At 45.9% G+C, this 7,500-nt stretch overlaps 1 non-coding gene across 1 annotated transcript in view; it reads right to left on the bottom strand.

Annotated features, from left to right (window-relative positions):
• LOC137503609 (small subunit ribosomal RNA) overlaps positions 1–132 on the bottom strand; it is a 1,925-nt gene extending 1,793 nt beyond the window's left edge. The window contains exon 1 of the ribosomal RNA XR_011019279.1: positions 1–132. This exon is cut by the window's left edge and continues 1,793 nt beyond it. This is a non-coding gene — a ribosomal RNA (small subunit ribosomal RNA).
• Positions 133–7,500: the final 7,368 nt, after the last annotated feature.

Here is a 7,500-nt window from a genome sequence, read left to right as displayed (position 1 = left end):
GTGGTACGATCTAAGGAACCATAACTGATTTAATGAGCCATTCGCGGTTTCACCTTAATTTGGCTTGCACTGAGACATGCATGGCTTAATCTTTGAGACAAGCATATGACTACTGGCAGGATCAACCAGGGAGCTGGCTGGCTCGAGAGCCGAAACCGAGCGTCGTAGCCCGCCGCCGACGAGTGCGGCCTGCGGGACACAGACTTGCTTTGCTCCGTTGGCCGACCGAGTGGCCGCCAACTAAAATTTCATAGGCCGCCGAGCACGGGCTCTCACCCGGCCGGACGGGCCTTCACTAGGGATCGGGTCCCTTCACCATCCATCGTCACATCTCCACTTCGACCGCTGCCGAGGTCGGCAGGACCGTACGAGAGGCGTACGATGCTACATTTTCACGCCCGAGCAAGGGCGAGCGGTTACCAACATTACTGAGCGCCGCATATGAGCATGAACACTGGGTGTGCAGAGGCTCGCAGCATTGCAGTCGCGGGCAGGCAAGCTGCCGCTCTCAGTGTATCGGGCGGCGAGTATCTCAGGGTACTAAGGGGGTCCGGCAGATCACAAAATGGCCTCCACAGCGCCAGCGCCCGGCCGCCGCTTCGACCAAACTGGGCAGTCCGCGTGCGGGTGCGACCCATATGGCGATGTGAAGTGGTATCGTAAATTACGATAACCATTCCAGGGTGATGTAATCCGGACGGGTGCACTGCGTGATGATGGATTTAATGCCAAATAGAAAGTAATTAAGAAGAGATTAGGGAAAAGGTCGCGACCGAAAGCTTTCTTCGCTTACGCTGCCTGAACTGTCAGCGTTAGGCCCAAGGTGTAAGCGTACGAATTGTAGAGCGTAAAAAGCTGTACAAAAATGTCCGCGACGGCATACATCTATTTCCAACCCTTTACCCCCTACAAGCGGCCATCCGGATAAAAAATGAGCACCTTCAAATTAAAAAGTTTTTCCGAGATAGTTCACGAATTTTCCAAACAAGATAAATCGTTCATCCTCCGTTAGAGCTGTATAGGGAAGACAACAACCTTTAAAGTACATTTGTGTGTGTGCGCGTGTGTGCGTGCGTGCGTGCGTGCGTGCGAACGTGTGTGTGTGCGCGCGCGCGCGCGCGTGCGTGTGTGTTAAGACAGACCGAGCAGACCAACAGCCAAGGTAATGACCACCAGACTTATTTTTCTGTAGCTACCTCCGCAGACTTACACGAGGGGAAGGTCCTTATTTCTAATTATGTAACCAACCTTTCCTGAAATGTAAATTTTCGTTCAGCTTTTGTAAAATTTCATAAAGTTTTCAACTGCAAACCGCGGATAGAGAGTGCTTCACCATCTCGAGTTCCCTTCAACTTAGTTTGAGGCGACTACGATTTTGTGACTGTTTTTCTTTCCTGTAATGTATTAAATTAACCTCCATTCGAGTCACCACAGTAGATTGGGCTTAGCCCCTGTATCACTGGGCCGGGAGCCCCGTTAGGATTTTATTCTTCAATATCTAGGAGTATACGCGTCCATTCATTTTGTGTTCGGGCCATTAATTTAACCCGTTATTCTTATTCCACAAAGGTCCAGTAGGTTGGCTATTAGATACCCCTGCGTACTAACTTTTGTTAATTGTAAATTGTGCCTGGAGAGGCCAGATATTGTAAGGGGTTGTGTAAGTTTGCCCTTAGCGAGCTGTAAGTGATTAGTTAAAGTTGGAGAACAGGTAAGCTCTTTTACCGTGTTTCCTAAATTCAACTGCAATATTGAGGTGCTTCTCTGGAAGGCTGTGAAGTTGTTGGAGCAAAGTGCTCTTAAATTGTCTAAACATAAGAGAGTTTGCAAAATTTTGTAAACCGGATCTGGTATCTCAGAATTTGTAAACTAAGAGCTTGAAGCCCCGATCTGTAAAATTCCCTAATCTGGGGTTTTCCAGTTTATTGTTTCAAGATGGCTATTTGTACCTGTCACTTTATTAGTTCACCAAGTGAAAAGTGTGTTAAGTTTGAGATTCTAAAAGAAATGTAACCTATGTTAAAGTTTTAAGTTAATTTTTGGTATAGTAGTTAGACCCATTCCACCCAGCACCTTCTTTCACCTCTTTCTGCTCCAAGGATTTCTCCGTCACAATAATAATAATAGTTCCGAGGTTATGGTGGAACAGCAGGGAGTAGGCAATGTGTAATGAGACGACGCAGACTAGTAGACGGGGCAATTGCATGATGGACTGGGTTCCAGCTCAGCGATTCGCCACGCAAAGAATGTGAAGGAACACATTGCGATAGAGGTTTAGGTGGGTATGTCATCTGACCCACGGCTGTGGCTGATAGCGGCATCATGGGTGGAAGGGGTTCCCTCATTACCAGGGGATGCCGTGATCAGCCAGTTGCTTTCCTTTTTGCTTTTGTTTTTAGATGTATGCAGTATAACTTTAGATTTAGCGAAGGGTGGTGCAGCTTACGGTCCGGCTTTCCGCCTCTACTGCGACACCAAGTTAGAGTAGTGAAGAGTGGTGCTGCTTACGGTCTGGTTAACCGCCTCTGCAGCGCCTCCAAATTAGTTAGAGTACTGGAGTTAGTGGTTTTATAGTAGATATGGTTTGTTTAGTGTACGGTGGCGTTGCCCATGGCATGGTTATCCGCCTGTGTGACGCCACTAAATTAGAAGGGTATGTGGTTGGTAGTTTAAGGGGCGTAGATTAGTGATTGTTTGTCTAAAGTTTTGTTTTTTTTGTTTCTGTGTATTTATTGCCTGTAATGTATTGCACCCTTGTCGCGTGACAAGGGTCCTAAAGTTCTCCTTCCCCCTCCCCTTCTTCTTCTTCTGCTTTGTTACTAATATTATTAATGAATTTGTTTCCGTTCCCCTTTGATTGTGGTAACGGTCCGACATAGTCCATAGGCATTCCATGGGTCGAGACGGTTGATGCTATGACAATAGCCCAAGCTTAGTGGACAAGGTGGGCTTACTAAGCAAGCAAGATTTAAAATCATCCACCATTTCCCTAATTTCACAGCCCACACCCTTCCAAATAAACATCTCTCGGATCGTACGTTAACTTCTCTAGTTTTCTTTTCTTTTCTTTTCTTTTCTTTTCTTTTCTTTTCTTTTCTTTTCTTTTCTCTGTAAGGATGACTGAAGAACAAGAAGAGAATGCTATACAGGAGGGTCAAAAATTCTCCTTTCTCCTCCTCTCTTACCCCTCTTCTTCTTATTCCTTATCAACACCTACTTCTTAAGGAAGATTGAAGAATAAGAAGGATTTAGCGGGTCTTAAAATTCCCTTCTCCTTCTCTTCGTTTTATCTTTTAATTCCTCCTAGCATGTATCCCGCGAGCGTGCAGTTTCCGCATTGCAGGGATAGTATTTACAGTGTTGATGACGATTCGTACGGTGATGATGATGATGGCAAAAGTGCTCTATTTTTTTGTTCGTTACCTTATTCAGTAAAGAGAGAAAATAAAATATTCTCAAATTTTAGTATATTTACTTGATCCTAATAAGTCGGTTCACCAGCCCCCTCCCTTTCGACCCAATGCGCATCTCCCCAGTCTGCTCCACGGAAATCACAGTACAACTAAAACAAAATAATAATCATAATAATAAAGATAATTCCGAAGCACAATTCGCGGCGAATAATTCTGTTTTAAATTTGCACTAAACTAAGTTTAAAAAATCGTCGTTCGTATGGTTCTTCTTCTCTTCTTGTAATTCTTTGTAATTTCTCTTTTCCTCTTCTTCTTAAGGAGGACTGAACAAGTAGAGAAAATATACAGGAGGGTCTTAAAACATTCATTCCTCCATGTCGTTATCTCTTCTTCTTCTTCTTCTTCTTCTTCTTCTTCTTCTTCTTCTTCTACATTTTCCTTAACATCATCATACTACTTTTTAGAAAGATTGAAGAAGAAGAGAAAATATACAGGAGTGTCTTAAAATTCTGCTTCCACCTTGTCTTTCTCTTCTTCTCCGTTAACGTCTTCTTAAGGAAGATAGGAGAACAAGAAGAGAAAATAAACAGGAGGGTCTTAAAACGTTCCTTCCTCCTTGCCGTTTTCTCTTCTTATTCTTCTTATTCTTTCTCTACAACATCATCATATTACTTATTAGGAAGATTGGAGAGGAAGAGAAAATATACAAGAGGGTCTTAAAAATCTGCTTAAACCTTGTCTTTTTCTCTTCTTCTTCTTCGTTACCTTCTTCTTTACAAAGACTGAAGAACAAGAAGAGATAATATAGAGGGGTGGTCCAAAAGTATTCCTATTGTTTTTTCTTCTTCTTCCCCTTCTTCTACTTGAGGAACGTTGAAGAACAAGAAGAGAAAAATATACAGGAAGTTCTTACAATTCTGCTTCCTCCTAGTTTTCTCTTCTTCTTCTTCTTCTTCATTTTCTTCTCCTGCTTATGATGATTATTATTCCTTAACATCTTCTCAGGAAAGATTGGAAAAGAAGAAGAGAAAACATAGAGGATGGTCTTTTAAATGGTCCTTCCTCTTCCTCTTCTACTTTCCTTCTGCTCCTTCGTTATCTTCTTTTCTTTTCTCCTTACGGAAGACTGAAGAACAAGAAGAGAATGCTATACAGGAGGGTCATTAGTTCTCCTTCCTCCTCCTCTCTTACCCTTCTTATTCCTTATCTACACCTACTTCTTAAGGAAGATTAAAGCATAAGAAGGAATTACCGGGTCTTAAAATTCCCTTCTCCTTCTTCTCTTCGTTTTGTCTTTTAATTCCTCCTTTCATGTATCCCGCGAGCGTGCAGTTTCCGCATTGCAGAGATAGTATTTACAGTGTTGATGGCGATTCGTACGGTGATGACGATGATAATGGCAAAAATGCTATATTTTTTGTTCGTTACCTTATTCAGTAAAGAGAGAAAATGAAACATTCTCAAATTTAGATAAATTTACTTGATCCTAATAAGTCGGTTCGCCAGCATCCCCCCCCCCCCTTCGACCGAAAGCGCATCTCCCCAATCTGCTCCACGGAAATCACAGTACAACTAAAACAAAATAATAATCATAATAATAAAGATAATTCCGACGCACAATTCGCGGCGAAGGATTCTCTTTAAAATTTGCATAAAACTAAGTTTTAGAGATTTTCTTCTCGAGTAAATACATTCAGATTAATTTTATAACCTGTAATTATGAAATACACATTATACATGAGAATGTCACATTAACTAAAGTTTTTGTTGCCATGCACAACACTGAAAATATCTCCCCATGCAATAAATCTTGACTACTAATAATGAATCATTCACTCACTCACCCTAGCTGGCAGCATTTCAGCCGATCACGTTGCCGACGACGGAAGCTATACTTCCTCGGCCAGCGCGGCTCTCCTCCCGGCCAGCAGCCTCGCGGAGCATGTCAGCCCGACCATTCCAGCCATCAGCTTATCCGCGATGGCAGCTGCCCTGGCCGTCAGAGCTGCCCGACCGGCGCGGAAGCTTCTCGACGTCGTTCCACGTAATGACAGTCACCCAAGCCTCGGCCTACGACCACAAACACTATTATTAATAAATTTAGTAATCATACTGATGACATAAATGAATCCGAGTAATTCATACATATAATAAAAAATAATTATAATAATAATAATAATAATAATAATAATAACAACAACAATAATAAAATAATCATCACCATGACAAAACTCTCACTTATAATTACCGGTAAATTGGATTGCCCCGTCGGATACGCACTCACGGCTACGATAAGATAGGCAGGGCTACTCCCGCCGTTTTCACCCACTCAGGTCCCTGCAGATCAACCGAGCTACACCCGGGCCCCGAATGCTACTCAGTGGTTAGCTCCACGCCAGGCCACCTTTGCACCCGAAATGAAGGTTGTAGTATTTTGTTTACCGCGCTTTGAGCGATTACAGCCGTCGCGTACCTTAAGAGAGTCCCATCTACTCCCGCCGTATACACGCGATCGGGTACCTAAAGAGAGTCCAGGTTACTCCCGCCGTTTACCCGCGCCTGGCCACATTAAGATAGGCAGGGCTACGCATTGAGCGATTACAGACCCCGCGTACCTTAAGAGAGTCCCATCTACTCCCGCCGTTTACCCGCGATCGGGTACCTTAAGAGAGTCCAGGTTACTCCCGCCGTTTACCCGCGCCTGGCCACATTAAGATAGGCAGGGCTATGCTATGATCGATTATAGCTGCCGGGTACCTTAAGAGAGTCCAGGTTACTCCCGCCGTTTACCCGCGCCTGGCCACATTACGATAGGCAGGGCTACGCATTGAGCGATTACAGCCCCCGCGTACCTTAAGAGAGTCCCATCTACTCCCGCCGTTTACCCGCGATCGGGTACCTTAAGAGAGTCCAGGCTACTCCCGCCGTTTACCCGCGCCTGGCCACATTAAGATAGGCAGGGCTACTCATGCCGTTTACCCGCGCCTGGCCACATTAAGGTAGGCAGGGCTATGCTATGATCGATTATAGCTGCCGGGTACCTTAAGAGAGTCCAGGTTACTCCCGCCGTTTACCCGCGCCTGGCCACATTAAGATAGGCAGGGCTATGCTATGAGCGATTATAGCTGCCGGGTACCTTAAGAGAGTCCAGGTTACTCCCGCCGTTTACCCGCGCCTGGCCACATTACGATAGGCAGGGCTACGCATTGAGCGATTACAGCCCCCGCGTACCTTAAGAGAGTCCCATCTACTCCCGCCGTTTACACGCGATCGGGTACCTTAAGAGAGTCCAGGCTACTCCCGCCGTTTACCCGCGCCTGGCCACATTAAGATAGGCAGGGCTACTCATGCCGTTTACCCGCGCCTGGCCACATTAAGGTAGGCAGGGCTATGCTATGATCGATTATAGCTGCCGGGTACCTTAAGAGAGTCCAGGTTACTCCCGCCGTTTACCCGCGCCTGGCCACATTAAGATAGGCAGGGCTATGCTATGAGCGATTATAGCTGCCGGGTACCTTAAGAGAGTCCCATCTACTCCCGCCGTTTACACGCGCTCGGGTACCTTAAGAGAGTCCAGGCTACTCCCGCCGTTTACCCGCGCCTGGCCACATTAAGACAGGCAGGGCTATGCTGTGAGCGATTACAGCTGCCGGGTACCTTAAGAGAGTCCCATCTACTCCCGCCGTTTACACGCGCCTGGCCAGAATAAGATTGGCAGGGCTATGCTTTGAGCGATTACAGCTGCCGGGTACCTTAAGAGAGTCCAGGTTACTCCCGCCGTTTACCCGCGCCTGGCCACATTAAGATAGGCAGGGCTACGCATTGAGCGATTACAGACCCCGCGTACCTTAAGAGAGTCCCATCTACTCCCGCCGTTTACCCGCGATCGGGTACCTTAAGAGAGTCCAGGTTACTCCCGCCGTTTACCCGCGCCTGGCCACATTAAGATAGGCAGGGCTATGCTATGAGCGATTATAGCTGCCGGGTACCTTAAGAGAGTCCAGGCTACTCCCGCCGTTTACCCGCGCCTGGCCACAATAAGATAGGCAGGGCTATGCTTTGAGCGATTACAGCTGCCGGGTACCTT

The sequence above is a fragment of the Anabrus simplex genome, unplaced genomic scaffold (assembly GCF_040414725.1).
Source record: "Anabrus simplex isolate iqAnaSimp1 unplaced genomic scaffold, ASM4041472v1 ctg00000138.1, whole genome shotgun sequence".
NCBI classification, from domain to species: Eukaryota; Metazoa; Arthropoda; class Insecta; order Orthoptera; family Tettigoniidae; genus Anabrus; species Anabrus simplex.
The sequence above is the reverse complement of the archived record's forward strand: the minus strand, read 5'-3'. Positions and strand labels throughout refer to the sequence as shown.